General features: G+C 34.7%; 1 long non-coding RNA gene across 1 annotated transcript in view; it reads left to right on the top strand.

Moving 5' to 3' along the window:
* The window catches only part of LOC129533176 (uncharacterized), an 80,092-nt gene extending 53,715 nt beyond the window's left edge, over positions 1-26,377 (top strand). The window contains exon 5 of the long non-coding RNA XR_010133252.1: positions 24,674-26,377. This is a non-coding gene — a long non-coding RNA (uncharacterized lncRNA). The remainder of the gene's footprint in view (positions 1-24,673) is intronic.
* Positions 26,378-26,410: the final 33 nt, after the last annotated feature.

Here is a 26,410-nt window from a genome sequence, read left to right as displayed (position 1 = left end):
CATCTTGCACAGATGAATCAGATAGAAAAAATGTTGTGTGGACACAAAGGGTAGGATGCAGAGGGTGGGAGCTTCACCTTCTTCACGGGCTATTTTATTCTTAAGCAGCCCCTGAAGCACCTCTTAATTACTCTGGGGCTCTGTGCAGCACTCTGAAAACTATGAAAGCCCAGAATGGCAGAAAAAGCAGAATTATTCTCTTCCTGGGTTAGACTAACTCGGTCAATGAAGCCATTACTGTAATGACACAATAATTAAGGATGGATATTTGATATTAAATTGGTGCAAAAGTAATTGTGGTTTTTGTCATCAAAAGTCATAACCTAAAAATATGTAACTTTCAGGCACAGAACATTTCTCCCCAGGAATTAGTTAATACTCACCTTCTGTGTAAGACCCATATTGAGGTGGCTTTTGGCATTTTATTAGCCATCACCAGTCATAACCATGAGGCAGTACTTACATTCTGTAGTAAGAATAGGCAGCATTCTAGCTTGAAGACTTATCAACCCAAATCAGCCAGTGATTTGAATTCTCATTCTATCATATGGGCATGCAATCTTCAGAACTAAAATTATACCTGATCCTGGAATTTTGAGATAATGATTTTATCTGCACTAAAGCCATCTGAATTGGAATTTCTGAGTTTCCTTCCTCCTTTCTACTCACATGACAACATTTGACCAAAAAAAAAGGCAATCCCCTTAACCACATTTTTTGAATGAAAATGTGTTTTTTAAATGCATTTCTAATGAAATAATACAATTGCCTCATATTTACGTATAAGCTTGAACAAGGTTGTTTTTCGCCTAAAGTTTAAAAAGCTGCTCCCTTATTCTACTCTGAGCTCCATCACTGTGACAAGCAGAAACATTCTGACATGTTACATATTGTTCTGTATCCCAGTGGTCTAAATTGAGAACATAGTTGGGCATGATTACTGGAAACTCTTATTGGGGAGAATCAAATTGCAGATGTAATTTCACTGGTTCAGTGATATGAAAAGTGTCTGCTACTAAATGTAGCTTATGTAAGGCCTAAGCTGTAATTTAAAAAGATTATTAAAAATGCTTGTATTGCTTCCAAGAATGCTGGATAAGAAACTCATCATTTGTCAGGCCAAAGCACTATGCCAATGATAAACTATAGTTTTCTGTTGGTTAATATCTTAGATTTTCGTTAGCACCAGATCTGGGGAAGAGATAAAGAAAACAAAAAGCTATAAGGATTGAGCCTAAAGTACGTATGTAATTGATCTAGTGGTGTCCTTTGAAAGAACAGATACTAGAATGCAAGATCGGGGAGGGGGAGGTGGCGGTGGGGTTGGGACAGATAGTACAGTACCTTAAGATATTCGGCAGAACTAGAATTCTACTTTATTTATGGAAAGAAAAGCAGCGGGATGGACTCACTCGATTTTTTGACTATAGTGTGTTTCCTATAGTAAAAGGAAACTATAGTAACCTAACTCAGACGTTCTAGGAAAGCAAGAGGATGTGAGCAGTCTTAGAAAAGAAAGATACGTTTACATTTTTTTAAATGTAAAGAACCTGTATTGTTAGGTAAAATGCTCACTTTGACTTTACTGGGTCTATATTTGTATTAGGCCATTCTCACATTGCTACAAAAAAATACCTGAGACTGAGTAATTTATTTTTTTAAAAAAAGAGGTTTAATTGGCTCACATTTCTGCAGGCTTACAGGAAGCATGATCCTGGAATCTGCCTGGCTTCTAGGGAGGCCTCAGGAAACTTGCCATCATGGCAGAAGGCAAAGGAGGAATAGAGACTCCCTATGGCTGAGGCAGGAGCAAGAGAGAGATGGGGGTGTGCTGCACACTTTTAAACAAATAGATCTCGTGAGCACTCACTCAGTACTGCAAGGGCAGCATCGAGAAGATGGTGCTAAACCATTCACAAGAAACTGCCCTAACGATCCAATCACCTCTCACCAGGCCCCACGTCCAACATGGGGATTACAACGGAACATGAGATTTGGGTGTAGACATAGATCCAAACCATATCAATATTTATTCTCTCAACTATGTGATAGCTCATTGGGGATAGGCTTCTCGGCAAAGTATCTGTAAATATCACTGGAAGTTTAGGATCAAGCACAATTAGTTCCCTAAATGGGACATGTGGCCAAAACCTTTTGCAACTGCTAACATGTAACCCAGATTTAAGGATTCAAAAATGAGAGTGTCAGAGTCAACTATGAGATCATCTTTTTATAGAAATGAAAAGAACAAAGTGAGTATAATTTGTGGTATATCATGTTTCAAAAATTCAAGTCCATGTTTCTGTTGTTGCATCATGGGAATTCATTTCCCTGCATATTAGGTGAATTTTGCCTGCTACTTTCTAGTTTTAAAATTGGGTCTATGGGCTTCTTCGAAGACAGTAGTTTCTGTGGCTTTCTTGAGAGGTACTCTTCTTTTGCTCCTGAGTGTACAACCACCCAAAACCATTTTAAACTAAATTTTCAGCTTGGAATGTCTTGGGGGAGTATAAATTTCATCTATAAACACATATGAGCACTATCTAGTGTGGATAAGTTCTCATGGAAATGATTTTTTTTTCTCTTTTATTTAACTTTGTGGCAAGGTCTAAGGCAAGCAATTTCCCTTGCTGATTTGTGTACGTGTGTGTGGTGGTAGAGTTTATTTCTAGTTTACCCCATATACTGCAGCGCTTAATATGGAGGATATCCTCTTGCACTCTCAACATTGGGCAAGCTCTGGATTTTTTTTTTCTTTCTGTCCCTTGTGCATTGCAAAGACAAATCCCTGGGTTTCACAAAATTCCCCAAAGTAAAAGTCACCTTTGATCCTCTTTCTGCCTCTCAATCCCATTTTTTTGCCTTTCAAGTATTACTTGCTAGATTATCAATTTGTTTTAAAAGATTTTATATATTTTTTATCATATTTTAATTAATTTCATTGAGGTCGTATCTATTAATCCTAATAAGTGATAATGTGGCTATCACTAGTGCTTATAATACCAAGCTCCTGAGAAACAGATATTTAGCAGTTCCATATAAAATTCATTTTTTAACATTTAAATATTGTCTCATATTCTCAGAAAGTTCTTCTTGACAGATAAAGGGATTGGATGATGCTTCTCTTTTTACAATACTTCTATTGGCAGATGGAAGTGGGTTAAAGAGTGAATACAGAAAGGAGTTGAGAACTTTAATAAGAGAGTAAAAATTCAAGAAAAGAGGCATATGTGAAACTATCTACTACTGAAGCTTGAAATGTTACTATCCCATATTCTGACAATGATCTATTTCTCTTCCACTGATTCTATTTCTTCCCTAATGTCATGAATAATCAGTCTCTTCTTTCTATATGTCTCCCAGTTATTGTTTCCTTTCTTGTCTATCCAGGATATAACACATATCATTCTGCCTTATTTTGCCAATACCATAAAGTTTTTACTCCGTACCATCCTGACCTTGACCAGTTCTTCCACACTTACTGGTGAAACTCCAACCCAGAATTCTTTAACTACAAGGAATCAAATCTCATTTTTAAAGAAACATGTTCCACAACCCAAAGTTTCCCTTCCAATTGGATTTTCAAAAATGCACAATTTTCAGTTATATCTGTCACTTCCTCTAATTTCTCCCATTTATTTCAACCTTTACCAATTTTGTTAAGCCCCTTTTCTAATACATACAATTTCACTCTTGCAAACTATTCCCATACTTCCATACATAGCAAATGTATATCTTTTCCTGGATGTGACTCAAATACAGGAATTTGCTTTCCAATTAATGTTCATTAAGTTCCACTCTTAATGCCTTATCTCAGTGAAAGTGGTTCTTCTTCCACACTACAAATGTACGCCCTTCCCCGATAGCTCTGGTTTTACCTTCTTCTACTTTCCCATATTTTCTTGTACGTTTTTCATCTGGCATTCCATTGTAGTTAAAAATCCTCTCATTACTATGTTAACTTAACTTTTATGTCCTCAAGAGTGAGTGTAAACTGTAAGTAGCTTGTAGCCTATTGAAGATCCAAACAACATTGTTATAATTTTATAATAAATATTTTAAAAATTTGAATAGATGGCATAATTATGCAGAACTACTTAGTTTATACTTACTGATACAGACCATAATGTGTTACCTATTTTCTAAATAATTTTACTTCTCTACATCCTTCTTTACAATTCTGCATTACAACATATTTATCAAAAATTCATGCCCTGATACTTTTCAATTATTTTACCTGCATCAAATACAGAAAATTACAAATGAACAAATGCAAAAACTTCTATTAGTTTTTAGTTTAGATATAATTTTACCAGATCTCTGCTAATTTTACTTAGTTGCAAGTTCCATTTGCCTTAAAACTTCTCACTTTTCCTATGTATTTTAAGTGAATAAAGGGATTGGATGTTTTGACTAAATCTTTTTATATCTAACTCGTCTTGGAAAATTACATGCTTCAGTGTACTTTACTGATGATTCAAATAATCTTTAAATAATGCATACTTAGATTTGCCTTTGCAATTTTTACTTTTATATCACTATCTGGGTCTTCTGCAGCGGGAAGATCCTGTTAAAATTTTGGGTCATTAGTCATGGCTGTTTTAAAAAAAGAGCTTGATAATTTAGCGGAGATATGAATGCACATATCAAGGTGCTGAGAAGAAACATAAGTTCTCAACAATTGCTGGCAATATTAGGAAGAAGAGAAATCATTAATGGAGTGATCATTTGTGTAATTATTTTACTCTTGAAGAACAAAGTGACTCCATCAGGCTAGAGAATTTTGGTAATCATTTGTGAGAAAGAATAATGGAAGATGACAGGCTAAGAAGTTGAAATGTTAAAGAGTCTTAGAAAAGATATTGAAAGTTTAAGAGCAAGATTAGCCTTCTGTGGATGACAAGAGGAGATATTCAAGTCCTCATTTTAAATATCAGCCTATCAAATGCCAATGGGCCCGAGAGAGCAATGGGGTTAGGAGGAGAAATAATGATAGTCAAGCATTCATGCCTTTAAAAGGAGTATAATCTTCTTCTGCTTTACTGCCTTCTATAGGAACGTCTTCTGTGGGAATGTATCAGACATTCCCACAGAAGGTGAAATGCTACCAAGTTTTCAGATTCTAGGGTGCACTAAGCATGAAAAAGCTTGAGTTCGTGGATTTCTGTTCTACTTCTATCCAATTCACTCAATCAGGAGTTGTAAAAAGGCCCAACTTTCTATGTAACCTGTACTTTTAATTTGGGTTACCAATATGTAGTAGAATTATAAACTCCTTTTATTCATTTATTTATTTTTATTTTATTTTATTTTTGAGATGGAGTCTCACTCTGTTGCCCAGGCTGGAGTGCAGTGGCACAGTCTTGGCTCACTGCAGACTCCATCTCCCAGGATCAAGCGATTCTCCTGCCTCAGCCTCCTGAGTAACTGGGATTACAGGCGCACGCCACCATGCCTGGCAAATTTTTGTATTTTTAGTAGACACGGATTTCACCATGTTAGTCAGGCTGGTCTCTAACTCCTGACCTCGTGATCTGTCCGCCTCAGCCTCCTAAAGTGCTGGGATTACAGGCATGAGGCACCGCACTAGGCCATAAACTAGATTTTTTTAAAGTAAAGGTCAGCGAGGTTTAGTTGAAAAAAGCAGAGTAGTACTCGGGCCACATAGCCTGCCTTGGTTAGATTCTATTTAGGTTTAATTGTTTAGGAAATGGGATTTCTTCGCAGACCTAACTGTATCAGAGTTCCCTTCATTGGGATTTTCGTTTATCCTACAAATGTGTGCTATTTTGGTTTCAATGTGTCACTGATTCTCATGTATATGTCACATGTTGAAAAATCTGAGCAGAGGTAAGTGTTTTGAACTGAATTCAGACATTGCTGGTGTCCTGAAAAAACAAAAGTTATTTTAATATCATTTGATAACAACCCAGGAATTAAAAAAAAAAAAAACATTTCTGTGCATTCACTCACCAGGTGTCGAAGGCTCAAACTTTCATCTTAACAATAATGATTATAATTAAAGCAACAATAGATACTGGCCAAGAAGACCTTAATGTTCCCCTCAGCTGGACTACATTGTAGACATTTTTCCTGACTGTAGACTCTGACTTAAGAGCATTTATTTACTTTAGAAAACTTGTCATTGTAAATTCTTTCTTTGTTCCTTTGAGATGTAAATCTTTTTTAAGGCCTCCTGCTAGTTTCTAACACAAGAATGTCTTCCTCAAGGACCTGGGAGCTATCTTTTTCAGACACAATCTCAGGAAGATGGCTCCTATTTCCTAGCCCCTGTGAGAGGGTAAGAGCCTAATGTGGGTGAGTGGTGCCACATAATATACAAAGATGATCTAACCATGCAGAAAAAAATAAAAAAGAAAACTCATAAATAACTCAGTATGCTCTGCACAGTGACCAACTTCTCTGCTAGTATCCTCTAGTACTTTTCCACTCTCTCACCACAGCACTTAAAAAGCCTCCCACCTTTTGTTTCACACTATTTGAGTTCAGACTGAATTCTGGCCTCTCTGCCCTATTTCAATAGCCTTACCTAAAATATCCTCTTTCTGTTTAAATTGTCCAGTAACAATTTTTGCTTCAACAAAACTTGCATAGCACTTACAGCTTGCCAAGCTGGCGAAAACGAGGCCCAGAGAGATTAAGCAAATGCTGATGGTTAACCCTGTTACTAAGGAGGAGAGCTGGGGTTTGAACTCCAGTTCTCCGACTCTATCTATGCTTCTAACCCAGTGCAATACTATCATCTGGGCAAGTTCAAAGTTCACAAGTATTGATACAGAATTTAAAAAATAAAAACAGCTGAGACACAAATCATGAAACTTGTGTGGAATGCCGGGGAAAAAAAGTTCAAGGTGTTTCTGAAAGAAATGTCTAGTTCTATTGAAATAGAATAGCCACCCATGTGTGTTCAAAAAATATTTTATTTATATTTCAGTATTTGGCCTAGGACCTCAGAAGAAAACTTTAGAAGTCTTATACAGATTTGAAGTGTCTCCCATCATTTGTCTATGATCAAATTAATTAATTTTTTCAAAGTATTGAGGTAAATATTCAAAACTTTAAGAGAAGAGACTTCCTTTTAAGCCAAATAAATTTAATAATACAGACATTCTACCTGGAGGTTACCTGATTTTGTGTGATATTTTGCCATTGCTATGAATTAATAATTTTTATATCAAATTGTGCTTGTTATTCTGTGGTGGATGGAGTGTATTTCTTTTGAAGGAAGGGCTTTTCAAAGAAGAGACAAGATTGGTAAATCCTGGGCAGCAAACCTTCCACAAAGAGAATCTTGTCTTTCAAATGTCAGCAGTAGAACATTCTTACTAAGAGAATCTTGCCTTTAAAATAGCAGGAGTAGAACATCACTAAGGCGACTTTGGTTTAAGGATTTTTGGAGCAGTGTTTTTTTATCTCCTGACTCCTAGTTTAGTTTTGCTGGCCAGTCTGGCCTGACTCACACATGGTCTTTACAGGTCAGTGCTTCTCAGAAGAGGGGGCCAAAGGCTTCCTTGGTGGTCTCTAGCAGATCCGTGGTGTTTGGTCGGCTGACCTGTAGCCTGTTCTGTAATTCCAGCTGCATCTACTGAATACGATTTAAGTAAACCTTCTCTTCAGGTAATGAACTCTATGCCTTATTATGAACTCTGAATCCTGCTCAACTGGCTTATATTCATAAACACTCTTACTTGATTTTAACAACAATCTTTTTTTTTCACTATCAGTTTTATCCTTTTCCCAGTATTCTACTTGTAATTCTTTAGCCAATACCTTAGATCATTGATCAGAATACTAAACTCACAGGCCTCCATTTGGAGTACAATCTTGTAAATTACAAACAGGAGCAGAATAACACTGCAATGTGGGTCTTTAGGCTACTGATCCTTACTAGTGCACATAACAGACATGGGAATTTCCCAGCTTTATGCTTCTTAATTAATGTCTGCTGATTGAATTAGACTCTAATCAGCTTATGTTACATAGCAACATATAAATATACATCAAGAATAAAAATTAAACTAAAAAAACAACAAAATCCAAAAAACAAAAAGAAACATCTGACCTTATCTGACCTTAGTGATACTTACAAACAAGGATCCCTTTATTGCTCTCTATTCGTTAGCACTAGTGACCCTTAACTTCCCTCTTTATTTAACCAGCTTAGTTTACATGGAGCACCTTTTCAGTAATAACATACATTCTTGACTCTCTGTTGTTTTTGCATTATATCTCCACACACAACCCTAATCTTGGATGAAACCAACCGTGCATTTTCTCTGGACAGAGAATGTGGAAAGAGGCCCATCAGCAGAGGCAAGTTCTGTTATAAATTGGTCACAACACATACTGGGAGGCCCTCAATGTACTGCTTATAATTTTATCATGTCTCTGGTCCAATCAACTCACGTGGCCTCTGAAAAATTATGTCAATGCTCTAACCACCCTTATTCTAACCACCCTTACTCTCCTCCCTCCAACTGTTTGATGGCCATTTCTAATTAATAGAAAATTACAGCCAGATGCTGGGAGCTTGTCATTTATTAGTACCAAATATAGAAACACAGCCTTGCTGCTGCAAATGTGATCTGCTCACTACAGCATGAGAAGCACCTGGAAATCTGTTAGAAATGTCGACTCTAAGGCCCCAACTCAGACCTAATGAACCCAAATCTGCATTTAAAAGGCTCTCAGTTGTGTGTTTTTTTCTTTTTCTTTTTTTTCTTTTTGCCTATATTTAAGTTAGAGAAGCACTGAAATGGAAGAGGATACCAATTGTTTCTGATTCTTTTTCTTTTTTAAAAGCAGTTTCTTTGCCTGAACAAGGCATAATTTCTTTTCTTTCTCCTCCTAGTTCCTCAGAAACTTACATTGAATTTTTTCCTTCTCTCCTCAGTATATTCAACTTCTCTCTTAACTAAAATTCCCCATACTTTATTCTTAACTCTCAAATTTCTCCATTAAACCCTCACATTTAACCAATTAAAGTAAAATAAACACACCAGTTAAAGCATTATTTTTTTCTAGTCTCCTGAGCCAAACTGATGAAATGAGATGTTTATAATCAATGTGTCCATTTCTTCATCTGACACTTTTTTTTCAGCCCATTGTAAAATGGCCTCTGGGCCATCACTGCATTAGATATTGTTCTAAGTTCACCCACTGTCTTTGAGTTTCTTCACATTTAATTCCCCTCGTTACTCCCTCAGCAACATTTAACACAGTGGAAAGTATGTATGAATGACCGAAGGACAATATAAATGATTGACATCTCAGGAGTGTTACCTTTCTACTCTCTTTTCCAAAATATAATATTTTACTCATTCCCCTTTACACTTCTGATATTTAAAGAAAATAAGCTTACATAAAGTTACATGCAAAAAATGTTTGTTTTTGTAACTGCTCTATGTCCGTCACATAGCATAAAACTAGACACTCAAATTTTATCACGAGAATGAATTTGTGCTTTAGGTGAAGTGTTCTTTCCCTGATCTTCTACAAAAAGTTTTAGTTCCTTCTTTATTTTAGTTTGTGTAGTAATCACCCATTACAGAAGTAAAACATCCAGCCTATTTTTTTTACCCACCCGGGGATAGACTTGTGTGTACATCAAAGAGTGATCTTATATGTTGAATAAACAGGATGAAGATAAGGAGCTTTTCTACACTTTTATTCTTGGGATTTTATCCTTTATTTAACTCTAAAGTCTCTTCAGGCTTATGAGCTAGAAATTGAGTTTTCACCACTTTCATTATTTGAATATCTGTTAGAAGTGGCTATCTGAATTCATGAAAAGGATGAGAGAATTTCCTAAGTCTTTTCTTTATTATAGAATTCAAAAGTTTTAAAAGCTTAACTCAATTTTATTTTCAAAGACCTTATTTTGTGCCAGTGTACACAGAAAAACTTATTCAATTTTTTCTTATTCTGCTGGTTATCGCAGAAAGACAACTGGGAAAAAGCAATATATGCTCATTACAACTGTGTTTTCTCAAGGTTCCATCAATACCCTACAGGAAAAAAAAGACCCTATTATTAAAGTAATTTTAGGAATGATTATATATTATAATATTGGTATACCTCCATTACAAAATTCATAATTCTTCTTATTATATAATCTGTATTTTCAAGGATCCCTACTGTTTTATTTTGTAAATCTTGAGAATCTTCAGAAATAAGTTAGAGAAAACACTGATCAAGAAGGTGACTCAAAAGTAACAATTAGAAATAGCCATAAGGTGATATGACACCAAAAGCAAGGCAAGAAAAACAAACAAGTAGAACTACATAAAACCAAAAAGCTTCTGCTGTGTTAAAAAATAAGAAGAAGAAGAAGAAGAAGAAACAGAGTGAACAGGGTGATCTAAGGAATGGGATAAAATACTTACAAACTGTGTATTTGATAAGTGGTTAATCTGCAAAAAAATAAGAGACTCATAGTAAAAGCAAAAACCTAGTAACCTGATTTAAAAGGGACTAGGTTAATTCCAGCATTTTGGGAGACCAAGGTGGGCAGATCACTTGAGTCCAGGAGCTAGAGACCTGCCTGGGCAACATAGAGAGACCACCATCTCTATTAAAAAATAATAATAATAAATAGACTAGGGACCTGAATAGATATTTCTCCAAGGAAGACATAAAAATGGCCAACAGGTATATGACAAAGATGTTCAACATCACTAATCATCAGGGAGATGCAAATCAAAACGAAAATGAGATATTTCCTCTTACCTGTCAGGATGTCTATTATCAAAATATCAAAAGACACGTGATGGTGAATATGTGGAGAAATTGAAACCTTTGCACACTATTGGTGGGGATGCAAAATGATGCAGTTTCTATGGAAAATAGTATGGAGATTCATCAGAAATTTAAAAATAGAACTATGGTATGATATACAGCAATCCCACTTCTAGATATTTATACAAAAGAATTGAAATCAATATCTTCAAGAAATATGAGTCCCCCTATGTTTGTTGCAGCACTATTCACAATAGCTAATATATGGAAGAAACTTAAATGTCCATGAACAAATGAATGGATAAAGAAAATGTAGTAAATACATACAGTGGAATACTATTCAGCCTTCACAAAAAGGAAATTCTGAAATATGTGACAATATGGGTATTTTTTTTTTTTTTAGATGGAGTTTCACTCTTGTTGCCCAGGCTGGAGTTCAGTGGCATGATCTTGGCTCACTGCAACCTCTACCTCCCAGGTTCAAGTGATTCTCCTGCCTCAGCCTCCTGAGTAGCTGGGGTTACAGGCATGCACCACCACGCCTGGCTAGTTTTTGTATATTTAGTGGAGATGGGGTTTCACCATGTTGGCCAGGCTGGTCTTGAACTCCTGCTCAGGTGATCCACTCGCCTCTGCCTCCCAAAGTGCTGGGATTACAGGCGTGAACCACTGCGCCTGGCCAATATGGGTGAATTTTGAGGATACTATGCTAAGTGAAATAAGGCAGTCACAGAAAGACAAATACTGCATGATTCTACTTACATGACTCATCTAAAATAGTCAAATTCATGGAATCAAAGAATAAAATGGTTGCTAGGGGCTGGAGGGAGGAGAAATGGGGACTTACTAATCAACAGGCACAAAGTTTTGGTAAAGCAAGGTGAATAAGCTTCAAAGATCTACTATACAGCATTGTATCTATAATCATTTGTACACTTAAAAATTTGTTAAGAGTGTAGATCTTAAGTGTTCTGATCACAATTATTTTTAAAGAAAACAAAGAAAGAAGCAAAAATAAAAAGTACTTTTAAGACTAAGGCTGGCTTAATAAAAATAGTTATCAGTTTTGGAGCTCCTACTCTCTCAAGCAATATAGACATAGTTATAGCTATATAAAAATTTTTAATATTATGCATATTTCTTTTATATGTGAGGACAGTAAAATTGAGATGGATTAAATATCTTACCTGGGATCTTATACTTAGTCTTTACTGAAAGGGCCACAAACCAGGATGATCTGAATTAAAGTTATCTTTCTTTCACCTTCTCTTTTTATCTCTCCTACAATTGTCAACTAGGCCATTAGAGTAGAAAAACCATCTGTTTAATGCAAGTTACACATGTTTTTCATCCATTATTTGAGCTTTGATGATTAAGAACTTCCACCTAAATTGATGTAATCTTTGTGTACCTATTTATTTGGCTTTTCTAAAGAAATAGCAGTAACATGATGGCTTGATTGAGTGCCCTGACAGATGTGCCTTCCAAGAGTGTAAGAAACCCTGCAATTTTCTGAAAGACTTCAGTTATTTTCCACTGACCCTGATCAAAATTTGTCCATATAAAGGAAGAATTTTTCCATACAAGGAAATAACTAGTATCATAGTAAACTTTTCCAGCTTCCATTGTTGCTTTCTTCCTCTGTAACCTCTGTCACTGGAAAAACAATCTCCTGCTCACTCTTAGACTTTCTGACCTGAACTGACCAAGAAATTGCTGAACATAAATGAATCACTTCTAAAAAGAGAAAACTACTGAAGATGCCTCATTATATTTTAGCTGTGTGGTGAGGGATTTGTCTCAACATGGATATTTACACAGCATTAGGAGAAATTACATTTTACTGGTAATCTTTCTATACAAATTAATAATACAAAAAGACTTTTTAGAAATCATCTGAAAGTTAGCAATAATGAAGTGTCAACTATAAATAACACGTTGATATGTTTTTAAATATCACTCCTGGATAACAACTTTTAAGCCCTTCACATACTGGGCCCACTTATGAGGTGAGACTTAGGGAGTTATTCTCTAAGGTTTCCTTTATAAAAAAGGAGCCATTAACAGTTTCTATGGTTTAGAGTTGTTCTAAGAATAAATAAAATAATCTTAATAATTTTCTTAGCACAAAACCTGGTATATAGCATGTGTACATTAAATTTTAGAGATCTGTTGTATTATTTGGTGTTTTCTTTCCAAAATAAAGGTTATAATTAGATAAGTAGCTTGTTTTCAGCATTAAAAATGCTCATTTACATTACTACTCTTGTCTTTTTTTAATGCTACACATTTGGGAGTAATCCTGAATTTTGTCATTTTAATTATTTTATGAGAGGATTGCATCCAACATCACTCTTCCTGTATTCTTTGGAGAAGCTTCCGCCTATTGCCTCCGCCCTCCCTGCACCGTGGGACACATGAAGTAGTCTTAGTTCCAGCAGATGGTAACATCAGGTAAAGTGTTTTTAACTCATAGATGTGTCATGCTTTATGATATATAACATTCTTTTTTAAGTTGATATTAAGATCTCTATACTTGGGGATAATATTTAATTTTTACACTTTTTTTTTTTTTTGAGACGGAGTCTTGCACTGTCACCCAGGCTGGAGTGCAGTGGCACGATCTCGGCTCACTGCAACCTCTGCCTCATGGGTTCAAGTGATTCTCCTGGCTCAGCCTCCCATGTAGGTTGGACTATAGGCACTTGCCACCATGCCTTGCTAATTTTTGTATTTTTAGTAGAGACGGGGTTTCACCATGTTGGCTAGGCTGGTCTCGAACTCCTGACTTCAGGTGATCCACCCGCCTCGGCCTCCCAAAATACTGGGATTATAGGTATAAGCCACTGCGCCGGCCGATTTTTTACACTCTTAAGGGCATTTGAGATCAATTGACTGATCTTTGAGAAGTCCAGCTGATGAATAAAACAGACATATTTTGAAATTGGAACTCCTATTAACACCTACTTATCCCTTCCTCCAAATAAGAAAGTTATATTTAAATACACACACACACACACACACACACACACACACACAGAGAGAGAGAGAGAGAGAGAGAGAGGGCGAATAGTAAGAATTTGTATTCTTGTTTCGTCACTCTTTTAATTCTCAAATATAAGATCTTTTCTTTTAATTGTTCGCTCAAAGTTTCAGTTAGCCAAATTTCTAAAATGTGATAATCACGCTGCCAAAAACCAGCCACAGTTTTGATTGACAGGTCTAACACCATGTTATTAGTGTGTATGGTGTCTATGCTTTCTGTTAGAGGTATTCATATTATTTGAGATATTACTTTTTTGCATAGTGACTTTGAACTGCTAGCACCTTGCCATTCTCCTTGAGAGTTTGATTTGATGAAAACATAAAATTTGGTTATAAGAACATATTGATAGGGATTCAAGCTGGAGCAATCATTTTTTTAACATGAAACTCAGCTTTCTTTTATTCATTTTTATTCCTCTATTATTCCTGAACATAAACAGTATTTACAAACAACAAAACTCATGTGAAGAATAGCACTATGTCGTGGGAGAATTAGAAAACTATATTAAATGTGCTGAAGTCCACCTTTGCCCAAGTAAATCCTGAGTCTTAGTGTCTGTATAGAAGATGGTTCTATGTTCCTAATAGCACTCGTTTCTCAGTGACATAGCTTAAAAATAAACTCTATATTGAATATATTTTTATGTGTGTATATGTATATAATCTACATGTACATGTATTTAGCAGTTTTATGACACATAGCCCAGTAGATAGCATACCTTAACTAACTTTTGGCATTTTCTGCTAAATTCCCCCAGCTAGTGCAATCAAGAAGAATTACCACACCAATTGCTGTGTTTATGCGGTATGAAAAAATTTTTGGACATAAGCTTTGCAATTCATTCTGATTGCTACCAAGTAATTCTTTACAGACCTACGAGTCAAAACTACGGCTGCTTTTTGGCAGCTTGGTTGTCACATTTTAGAAATTTGGCTAATTAAATCTTTGTGAGTGAACAATTAAAAGGAAAGATCTTATATTTGAGAATTACAATGGTGATGAGAAAAGAATGCAAATTTTTATCATTGTGTGCATGTGTGTGTGTGTGTGTACTTAAATATAATTTTCTTATTTGGGAGAGGGGATAAATTTATTAGCACATATAATGATTTTGATTTGTCCTCTGAATCTTCTTAAATTCTCATTGGCCTTTCCTTCAGTAAGCAAATCTACATTCTTCTTTCCACTGTGCCATGATACCGTATGCCACACTTTCCAGGGTGGATTCTCTAAATTTAACTTAAATGAAATATGGAACTAGTGGGCAGAAAAAGTTTCAGTTGGATGTCTGCAGCTATAAGTGCTCTTAAAGAATCTAAGAGAAAAATATTTGTTTAAAGCGTTCCTTAACAAAAATGAAATACAATAACTAGTTAAAGGAATAGAAGAGTTGGAAACCTGGCAAGATTTTTTGGTTCTCCTAAGTTTTGTATTTGACAAAAACCACTAAGACAACTGAACACATTTGCTTGCTGGTGGACTTAATGATAAGCTTAGTATTATGGCCTCCATATTTATTTGAGAATACTGGTTTGCATTTGGTTTAGATTCCCATTTATAAGACTTTTCTAAATGTCACAAAGAAGAGTCATGACATAAATAAAGCAACATGACAATATTTGTAGTGTGCTTTATATTATGTTTGCTATTCCATCAGCTCTCATTTCTGGAAACACAGGACAGAATAGTCTAACTCCCAGCTGTTGTGGAGCCTCTGTAAGAACTTCCTATATGGTATGCATTTAACTCACCTGTTGGATGAGGCCTGCTTGTATGTGCTGTCTTTTGGGGGTGGTACATTTTAATATGTCAACCACTTAAATTTATTAGACTAAAAGCATTTGAGGGTAGATTTTGAAGTAAAGAAATCAAGGAGGGTGTGTGAAGCATGTCACACTCTGTTAGGAAGTTTTGATATGTGGCGCTTTACGAACCCTGGTGAGACTGTCTGTCCTGGGACTAGCCAATCCCTAGAGTCAGTAAAGGATCCACTGTGACTGTATCTTTTATATGCAGACTAACCAATGCAGAACTCACAGCCACCACCACACCCCACCTCTTCTATAAGGTTCTAAAACTCTGGACCAATATTCCTTTGCTCCAAACACCCCAAGGCCAGGTACCAGGTATTAGGAACAGTCCTTATGCCTCAGAACCTGTGGAGATTACTTAAAGTAGTGACCCTAAACCTGCTTACACCACCTTGCCCACTTCTTTCCCTGAAAACCACAATAAAGTCTCTTGACCTTGTTTTTCCACAGCTTCCTGGCCAACCCGGCATTTCCCCAGGGAAGAAGGGAAGAGGGAATAAGGTTATTAATATATTCAAGTGATAATTTTTTTTCTTTAAATTTTCTTCAAGTCTCACTTGACCTTAGTGCCTATAAATAAATTTATGTTGTTTTTCTCATGGCATGGTATGTCCCTTTTGGGAACTAAGCAACAAGTTATCTTTTTGACGTCAGTCATCCCTTGATCTGTTGGCCTCACCAGACTTGAATAAAATGTGTATTTTAAAACAGAAAGATGCCTTGAAAACTAACATTGGGGACAAAAGGAAGAAAAACAAAATAAAAATAGCTGGAGGTTTTCAATCTATGAAATTTACCACTTTAGGATATAAGATGAAAAAAAGATACTTTCCCAAAAATGCTTTGCAAAGAATAGAAAAGACTATACATTTATCTTCATTATATATCTAAAATAATTTATAAAAAAGGTCAATAAATTCCAAATTTCAGGTCATCAAAGATTAGTTACTCAAAATAATACAATTGCTTTCATCATGTGCTATGGTTTGAATCTGTATCTCCGCCCAATTCTCATGTTGAAATATAATCCCCAATGCTAGAAGTGAGGTCTGGTGGGAGTTGATTGGCTCATGGGGGAGGTTTCCTCATGGTTTAACACCATCCCTCCTTCACCACCCCACCAGCCCTGGCTTTGTTGCAATAGTGAGTTCTCCTGAGATTTGCTTGTTTACGAGTGTGTGGCACCTCCCCGCCTCCTTCCTCCTACTCCAGCCATGTGAAGTGCCTGGCTTATGCTTTGCCTTCTACCATGATCGAAAGCTTCCTAAGGCCTCCCTCCAGAAGCACAAGCCGCTATACTTCCTGTACAGCCTGCAGAACTGTCAGACAATTAAACCCCTTTTATTTTCTTTATAAATTGCCCAGTCTCAGGTATTTCTTTATAGCAGTGCGAGAATGGACTAATAATACAACCTGATTTTCAAACTTTATTATGTTCTTTTTTGAGACATAATTCACATATCATAAAATTCACCACTTTATAGATAAAATTCAGTAGTTTCAATTATATTAACAAAATTGTGCAATCGTCACCACTACCTAATTCCAGAGTATTTTCACCTTTTCACCAGGCCAGACAGAACCCACTTACCCATTAGCAGCCATTTCCTTTCTCTCCCTCTCCACTTCAAACTCTGGTAAACACTGAGGTACTTTTTATCTCTATTGATTTGTCTGTTTTGTATGTCTCATATAAAGTGAATCGTACCATATGCGGTCTTTTGTGTCTGGCTTCTTTAAGTTGGCATAATGTATTCAATGTTCATCTATGTTTTGATATGTATCAGCATTTTGTTCCTTTGTTGTTGAATGATATTCCGTTGTACAGATATACTGCATTTTGTTTAGTCATTCATGAATGGATGGGCATTTTGGTTGCTTACACTTCTTGGCTATTTTGAGTAATGCTTCAATGTACATTCAGGTACAACTTTTTGTATAGATGTATGTTTACATTTCTCATAGGTGTATAGCTAGGAGTGAAATTTCTGGGTCATATGGTAACTCTTTAACTTTTTGTTTTTGAGAAACTGCCAAACTATTTTTTAAAGCAGATACACAATTTTACATTTCCACAGTAATGCACATGTGTTCAATTTATCCCCATTAGTGCCAACACTTAATTATTAGTCTCTTTGATGTACAGTTATCCTTTTATTTATTATATGAAGAAGATAATGGTATCTTATTGTGATTTTGATGTGCCTTTCCCTAATGACTAACAATGTCAAACATCTTTTCATGTGCTCATTGGGTATTCGTACATCTTCTTTGGAGAAATGTCTATTCACATTTTTTAATTGGGTTATTTATAGTTGAGATGTTAGGTTTCTTTTTATATTCTGAATACTAGCTTCTTATCAGATATATGTTTTGCAAATATTCCTACACATTCAGTGAGTTGTCTTTCCACTTTCTTCATACTGTCCTTTGAAGCACAAACATTTTAAAAATTTTGATGAAGTCAAATTTATCAAATTTTCCTTCTTTGCCGGGGCTTTGGTGTCATATCTTAGAAACTATTGCCTAACCCATGATGTGAATGTTTACACATATGTGCTTTTCCAAGAGTTTTATAAATTTAGCTCTTACATATAGACCTTTAGTACATTTTGAATTAATTTTCACGTGTGATATGAGCTAAGGCCCAACTTCATTCTTTTACGTGTGGATATCGTGTTATCTCTGCATCATTTTGTTGAAAATAACATTTTTTTCCCCATTGAATTACTTGGCACCACTGCTGAAGATTATTTGACTGTAAATGTGAGGGTTTGTTCCTGGAATCTTAATTCTATTGATCTATTTGTCTATCCTTACGTTAGTACCACGATGTCCTTAACACTGCAGTTTTGCGGTCAGGATGCGTGAGTCCTCCCATTTTGTTCTTTTTTTCCACATTTTTAGTTATTTTGAGCTCCTTAAATTTCCACCTGAATTTCACAATCAGTTTGTAAATTATTCAAAGAAGCCAGCTGGAATTTTGATACTAATTGCTTTGAATGTATACATCAAGTTGAGGAGTACTGGCACTTTAAAAATATTAAATTTTTCCATGAATAAACATGAGGTAGCTTTCCATTATTTCAGGCCTTTAATTTCTTTCAACAATGTTCTGTAGCTGCTCCTAGGAGTTTTATCATTTTTCATGTTATCATAAGTGAAATTGTTTTCTTAATTTTATTTTCAAGTTGATCATTGCTGGAAACACAATTGATTTTTGTATTTTGAATCTTGTACCCTGCATCCTTGCTGTATTTCTTAACACTTTCTATATACATAGTTTATATATATTAAGATAAATTTATGTATATCTTTTGAGCAATTTAATATTTAATAACTGCATTAGTCAGGTTTCTTCAGAGAAACAGAATCAGTAGAATTATATAGAAAATAGAGAGATATTTAACAGAGAGACATTTATTTTAAGAAATGGCTTATGGAATTGTGAAAGCTGGCAAGTTGGAAACCTATAATACAGGCCAACAGACTTGAAACAGGCAGATTTTAGGCTGTCATCTGGAGGCAAAAATTCTTGTCTAGGAAACCTCGACTTTGCTCCTAAGATCTTCTACTGATTGGATAAGGCCCTCCCATATCGTCAGGCATAATCTTCTTTACTTAAAGTAAAGGTAAACTGATTTCTGGGGAAAATGATATCTACAAATACCTTCACTGCAAATCTAGATTATGGTTTAAATTGACACTTAAGACGATCACAATAGCCAAAATCTTACTTCCTGCTGTGTGCATTGTTAGCCACATTATTTCCGGAATTTTCAGTGAAATTTAAAACATATCAGGACAATACTCAAAAGAAAGTAAAAATTCTCTGATATTTTGAGAAAAATCTACAGGTTTAAACATTACTTTTTCTTTTTCTTTTTTAGCTACTCCTTGTAGAGCAAGGCTACCCCATAGACGATGTACTCAGAATAACCTAAACACTACTTTTTCTTTCCTAGGGTAGATTGATTAAACACATAATCTCAAAATTGTGCTTTGGGCACTGAATATTTTCTTATTCATCACGTGATCACCATGCAAAGAACATTACTTAACTCTCTGGTATGACAAGGGAGAGAGCCCTACCAAGAATTTATCTCTTCCCATATCAGATTTAGTTGCATTGTGTGTGTGTGTGTGTGTGTGTGTGTGTGTGTGTGTGTGTGTGTGTATTACGTATAACTATGCCTGTATTTAAACAAGGACAGTAGGATAGGCCATTCATTCACTGAGTGGCAGTGGGGAAACCTTCAGATCTAGACTTTGTCTAGAGTATCCTTTCAGAGCTATTCCTACTGATTTCTTTTTGTTGTGCTGGGAGTCGTTGGGTGGTCATTAAACAGTAGGTGAAGGGTGAGTGAGTAAAGAAAGCAATCCATTCTGATCTCCGTAACTGGCCATTACCTCACCCCCTGCTGGGTCGGCATCTCCAGGAGGGATAAGATGGGGCAGTTATAAAAAAGGAACAGCTATAGAATAGCTTTAAAATGTTTATAGAACACCTATAAAATGACCCTCGAGGCTCAGTGTAAAGGCTGTTTTATAGTTAGAGCATAGATTCCAGACTACTGGCAGGCCCCCTGCTCTGCAGAGAGGCCACCTTCACACTCTCTAAACCAATTCAACCCAACCACTTCTTCCACTGTTCTTTTTACCCTCTTACTAAAGGGGCCTATAAATTAGGCAACAAAATAAAACAAAATAAAAACAAGTGCATCACATTTGACTTTGAATTCTTTAAATTACTTAAGTCGTTGGGTCAAATCTGCTGATAAACATACTTGCACTTATGTGGCTGATCCAGATGAAATATCAAGATCTGTTTGGACTGAATTGCTATCAGTCATTATGAAGCTATGATGGCTGGGACAGTTTTTTGATCCTGGCAACTTGGTTTTGGTGGTTTGTACAGTGAACAGTGAGACAATCCTCTCCTCTAAATAATAAGTTTTATTTTAACTCATAATTCACTAAATAAGTTTGTCTTCTGAGAGGTATTAAGTAAACTAAGAAATTACTAAAAATATAAGTGAAAAGATTGGGTCTTTCCAAAGCTCTAAGTCAGGTAAATGTATAATTTCTTTCTATTATTTGATATACTTTATAAAGAGGTTAGCATGTGACAAAGAAAATTTTGAGTAATACTTCAACTATAGTATGTAAGATAGGATGAATCATTTCCCCCTACTCACTAAATTGACTGCTTCAAGAACTACAAAATTTATATCTATTGTATTTAGTTCCTCACTTTGGAATATTACTAGAAATTTTCTTGCTTTTGTAGCTTGAGATAACTTTTATTATTTTTTTAATAAGTGTGAGAAAATTAAATATTTTCTTTTTAATTATATTTCAGTCTGTCTTTTAATATTGTGTTTTGATGAAAATAATTGATGAATCATGAGATATTAGAATACCAACGTCTGGGATTAATAACTGGAATATCTAAGGAGCTCAAACAACTCAATAGGAAAAAAAAAGATCTAATAATCAGATTTAAAAATGGGCAGAAGATCTGAAAAGACATTTCTCAAAAGAAGACATTCAAATGGTAAACAGACATATGAAAAGGTGCTCAACATCGTATATCCTCAGAGAAATGCAAATCAAAACTACAATGAGATATCTCATCCCATTTAAAATGGCTTTTATCCAAATAGAGCCAATAATAAATGCTGGTAAGAATGTGGAGAAAAAGGAACCCTCATACACTGTTGGTGGGAATGTAAATTAGTGCAACCACTATGGAGAACAGTTTGGAGGTTCCTCAGAAAACTAAACATAGAGCTACCGTATTATCCAACAATCCCACTGCTGGATATATACCCAAAAGAAAGGAAATCAATATATCAAAGAGATATCTACATTCCCATGTTTGTTACAGCTCTGTTCACAGTAGACAAGATTTGAAACAACCTAAGTGTCCATCAGCAGACGAATAGATAAAAGAAAATATGGTACTTATACACAATGGAGTACTATACAACCATTAAAAAAATGAAATCCTATCATTTGCAACAACATGGATGAAATTGGAGGTCATTATGTTAAGTGAAATAAGCCAGACACAGAAAGAAAAGCATTGTAGGTTTTCACTAATTTATGGGATATAGAAATCAAAATAATTGATTCTGTGGAGATAGAGAGTAGAAGGATGGTTACCAGAGGCTGGGAAGGGTAATCGGAGGATTGGGGGTAGGTGGGGATGTCTGTCTAATGGGTAGAAAAAAATAGTTAAAATGAATGAGCAAGGCATAGTATTTGATAGTACAACAAGGTGACTACAGTCAATAATAATTTATTATGCATTTAAAAATAACTAAAAGAGTATAACTGCATTGTTCATAACACAAAAGATAAATGCTTGAAAAGATGAATATTCCATCTTCTATGATGTGATTATTACGTATTGCATGCCTGTATCAAAACAGCTCATGTATCCAATAAACATACACACCTACTATATACCTCATATAATTAAAAAAAAAATTCAACACCTTCTATGTGACAGGAAAATAAAAAAAGAATACCAACTTCAGCAGTTAGACTAGAACTTGATGTCCCAACACAGCCTTCAGGTAATTTTCATCTTTCTCAAAAAGATGAAGCAAAAAATAGGCAGGATGAGGCTTTTTATAAAATTAATTACTAAGCCAAATGATGTCTCAGGTTTTATTTATTTATTTATTTTGCTTTCTAGAATATTATTAAGTGTTAAAATGAGTTCTTTGTTTTGTTGGTATTCAAATGTACTCATTTATTCTATATCATTGCTCTTCATTGTTTCAGATTTTGGTAGATAGATTGGGTGAGATTCTTTAATCAAAATTTAGAAATTTTTCTTGCTATAAATGTAGTTACAATAATACTAAATATCTAATATATTACGTTAAGTCCTAGTTTTCTGCAGATACTTAGTAATGTTTTCTATTTTTAAAAAATCTCACATCAAGACTGGATTTAAAAAGATGTTATGTAATAAAAAGGAATTTTTATATAAATCTTTTAGGTACTATTAAGGAATCTTTCTATAGCAATGTTTGCAGTTTCTCTTTCAACTTTAATTTATTTTAAAATTTTAAATTCATGATTATTAATGTTATTTTTGATTAACAAATCATAATGGTATGTATTTAAGGGATACAATGTGATGTTTTGATATATGTATACAATGTGGAATGTTTAAGTCAAGCTAACTAGCATATCCATCATTTCACTTATTTACCATTTTTTATGTGAGGCCATCATTTAACTCTGTACATTTGTGGGTTCAACTTTTTTATATTACACATATAAGTGAGATCATGTGGTAGTTGAACTTCTATGCTTGCCTTATGTCACTTAGCATAATGTCCTTCAGATTTATCCTTGTCATGAATGACAGAATTTTCCTAATATTCTATTGTGTATATATACTACATTTTCTTCATCCATTCATCCATTGTTGAACACTTAGGTTCATTCTATATCTTGGCTATTGTGAATAATGCTTCTATGAACATGACAGTACAGATATCTCTTTGACATATTGATTTCGCTTCCTTTGGATATACACCCAGAGTGGTATTACTGGATCATATGGTAGTTCTATTTTTAGTGTCCTGAGGAAACTTTAGGCTGTTTACTATAATGGTGCTAATTTGCATTTCTACCAACAATGTATAAGAGTTCTGCATTAGGCCATTCTTGCATTGCTATAAAGAAATACCTGAGATTGAGTAACTCATAAGAAAAGATTTTTAATTGGATCATAGTTCTGCAGGCTGTACAGGAAGCATAGCAACATCCTCTTCTGCAGAGGACTTGGGAAGCTTCCAATCATGTCAGAAGGCAAAGGGGGAGAAGGCATATCACATGGCAAGAGCAGAAGCAAGTGAGGTGGAAGGGGGAGATGCCACACAGTTTTAAACAACCAGATCTTGCAAGAACTCACTCACTATTGCAAAAAGAGTACCAAGCTATGTGAGATCTGTCCCTGTCCCCATGACCCAACCATCTCCCACTAGTTCCCACTTCAGCTTTGGGGATTACAATTCAACATGTGATTTGGACAATGACAAATATCCAAATTATATCAAGTTTCTTTTTCTCTGCATGCTCACCAACGCTTGTTATTTTTCATCTTTTTGATAAGAGCCATTGTAACAGATGGGAGGTGTATCTTACTGTACTTTTAATTTTTCATTTACCTAATGGTTAGTGATACTGAGCATTTTTCACATACATATATGTCTTCTTTGAGAACTGTCTATTCAGATCTTTTGCTAATGTTTTAATTAGGTTGTTTGTTTTCTTGCAATAGAGTTAATCTTATATGTAAGAAACACCCTAAAGACTCCACTAGAAAACTGTTAGAACTGATAAATGAAGTCAGTAAAGTTGAATTTTATTGTGTATTGAACAATACACAATCAACATACAAAAATTTGTAGCATTTCTATATATTAATAATGAATTATTCTTAAAAAATTAAGAAAACATTTACATTTACAATAGCAACAAAAAGTTAAATAAGTGTAAATTTAATTTAATCAAAGAGGTAAAAGACCTGTATAATATGCCATTGTTACCTGTAAATTCTGAATCCATGGATTCAACCGTAGATCAAAAATATTTTTTTAAAAAAGTTACCTCTGTATTGAGCATGTACAGGCTTTTTTTCTAAAAAATAATTTTCTAATCAATTATTTCCTAAACAACACAGTTCTAACAATTATTTACATAGTTTTTTTTTGTATTAGGATCATAAGTAATCTAGAGATTATTTAAAGTATGCAAGAGGATGTGCATAGTTTACATCAAATAATATGCCATTTTATATCAGGGACTTGAGCATTCATGGATTTTGGTATCTGTGGGAGGTCCTGGAACCAATACCCCAAGGATACCAAGGAATGGCTATATACTGAAAACTATAAAACACTGGTTAAAGAAAGGCAAGACTGAAATAATTGTTCATGGACTGAAATAATTAATATTCATAAAATGTTAATACTACCCAAACAATCTGCAAACTTATTGTAATCTCTTATCAAAATTCCCATTCTTACAGAAATAGAAAAATGTTCTTGAATTCACATAGAACCACAAGAGACTCTCAACAGCCAAAACAATCTCAAGCAAAAAGAACAGAGCTGGAGGTGTCACATTCCCTGATTCCAAAACATATTATAAAGTAATTGTGATCAAAACAGTATGGTCCTGGCATAAAAACAGACAGCTCAACCAATAGAACAGGATAGAGAACTCAGAATTAAACCCATGTTTAATCAATTGATTTGTGACAAAAGTGCCAAAAACACATGTAGAGAAATGACAGTCTTGAATAAATAACGTTAAAAAAAAAAACTGGGTATTTACATACAGAAGAATGAAAGTGAACCATTGCTTCACATCTTATACAAAAATAAATTCAAAATAGATTAAAAACGTAAACATAGGACATGAAACTGTAAACCTACTACAAGAAAACGTATGGAAGAAGCTCTTGCCATTGGTTTAGGCATTGTTGCAAAAATGACTAAATGCTACTAAACATTTCATAGTTTTAAATCTTATGGCTATAAAAATGTTTTTTTTTTTAGTTTTAAAACAGTTATTTTATGTGGTGTCATTTGTATTTCTTTTTTGTGAATTTCTTAATAAAACATTCGCCACTTGTTTTGTTTTATACCAACTAATTATTTTAGACTTTCTTAGATTTTAAAGTTTTAAATTAATTTTTATTTTAAATAAGAGTCTCAATCTTTACCTCTGTATTTTCTGGGATTCAAGTGCAATCTAAGGCCTCCCAAAATTAGTTTTTAGCTGAAAAAAAATTGTTTTAGATGTTTCACAAATGTAAAGATGTGAATTAACTTAGACACGGGAATGAAGATTTTTCCCTAATTTCACAGTTTAGGAAATGTATATGAGTAATATGCTTCCTTGTTTTCTCTACATAATAATATATTGCTTTTCTCTCCAGTGTGGCATGAGGGAACTTGAGTAGTTTATAAATCTTTGTTTTATATCATTTCCTATCATCAAAACTCTGTACACATTGTATCATTTCTAAACCACTTGCGTACCACTTAGGATTTGGCTTATTCGGCTACTTTGGAATTAGCTAGCTACTATGGCAAGAATTTATGTTGAGAAAACTTGTGCTATTCATTGCTATATTTGTTTTATAAAAAGTATGAAATTATTTTTCAATAGTTAATTTTATCTACAAAATTAAAACTATATGTTTGTTTCTTGTCTCTGAACCTTCATTCTGGAAATCACTCTTCTGTGAACTAAGTGCAGATCACAAAGATGACCCTACCATCCTATGCCCTCTCCATCACACTTAGCACCATATCTGTAACATATTGCCAAAATGGACCTTTAGGACATTAATCCTCAATTATCTAAACACCTGCCATATTTCCAAATACATACCACTCGTAAGGATTTTTAGAATAAATCTATGAAAAGAATTCTATATTAATTCAACATAATATACACAAATCTCAGATAGTGAAACTCTCTGATACTTCATTGTATACTCCTCCAGTTTGGAGCATGTAGTATTTTAGTGGGAGCTATTTCTCAAAAGCAGTGCTGTATGTATGTGGCTCTGAACCTCCTAGTCCCCAGGTAACATTGTCTTTTCTACTTTAGTTATTTTGTTTCATTTGATGTATGTTAAGAGATGTTCTCTAGATGTTCACTATGCTGGCCAAATAAATCTTTTTTTTAAAAATGCACTTTTTGAATAAATTCTAAGCTGAATATGTGGTGTGAAGTTAATCTGAGAGTACAT

This window comes from Gorilla gorilla, chromosome 3 (genome assembly GCF_029281585.2).
Source record: "Gorilla gorilla gorilla isolate KB3781 chromosome 3, NHGRI_mGorGor1-v2.1_pri, whole genome shotgun sequence".
Taxonomy (NCBI): Eukaryota; Metazoa; Chordata; class Mammalia; order Primates; family Hominidae; genus Gorilla; species Gorilla gorilla.
The sequence above is the reverse complement of the archived record's forward strand: the minus strand, read 5'-3'. Positions and strand labels throughout refer to the sequence as shown.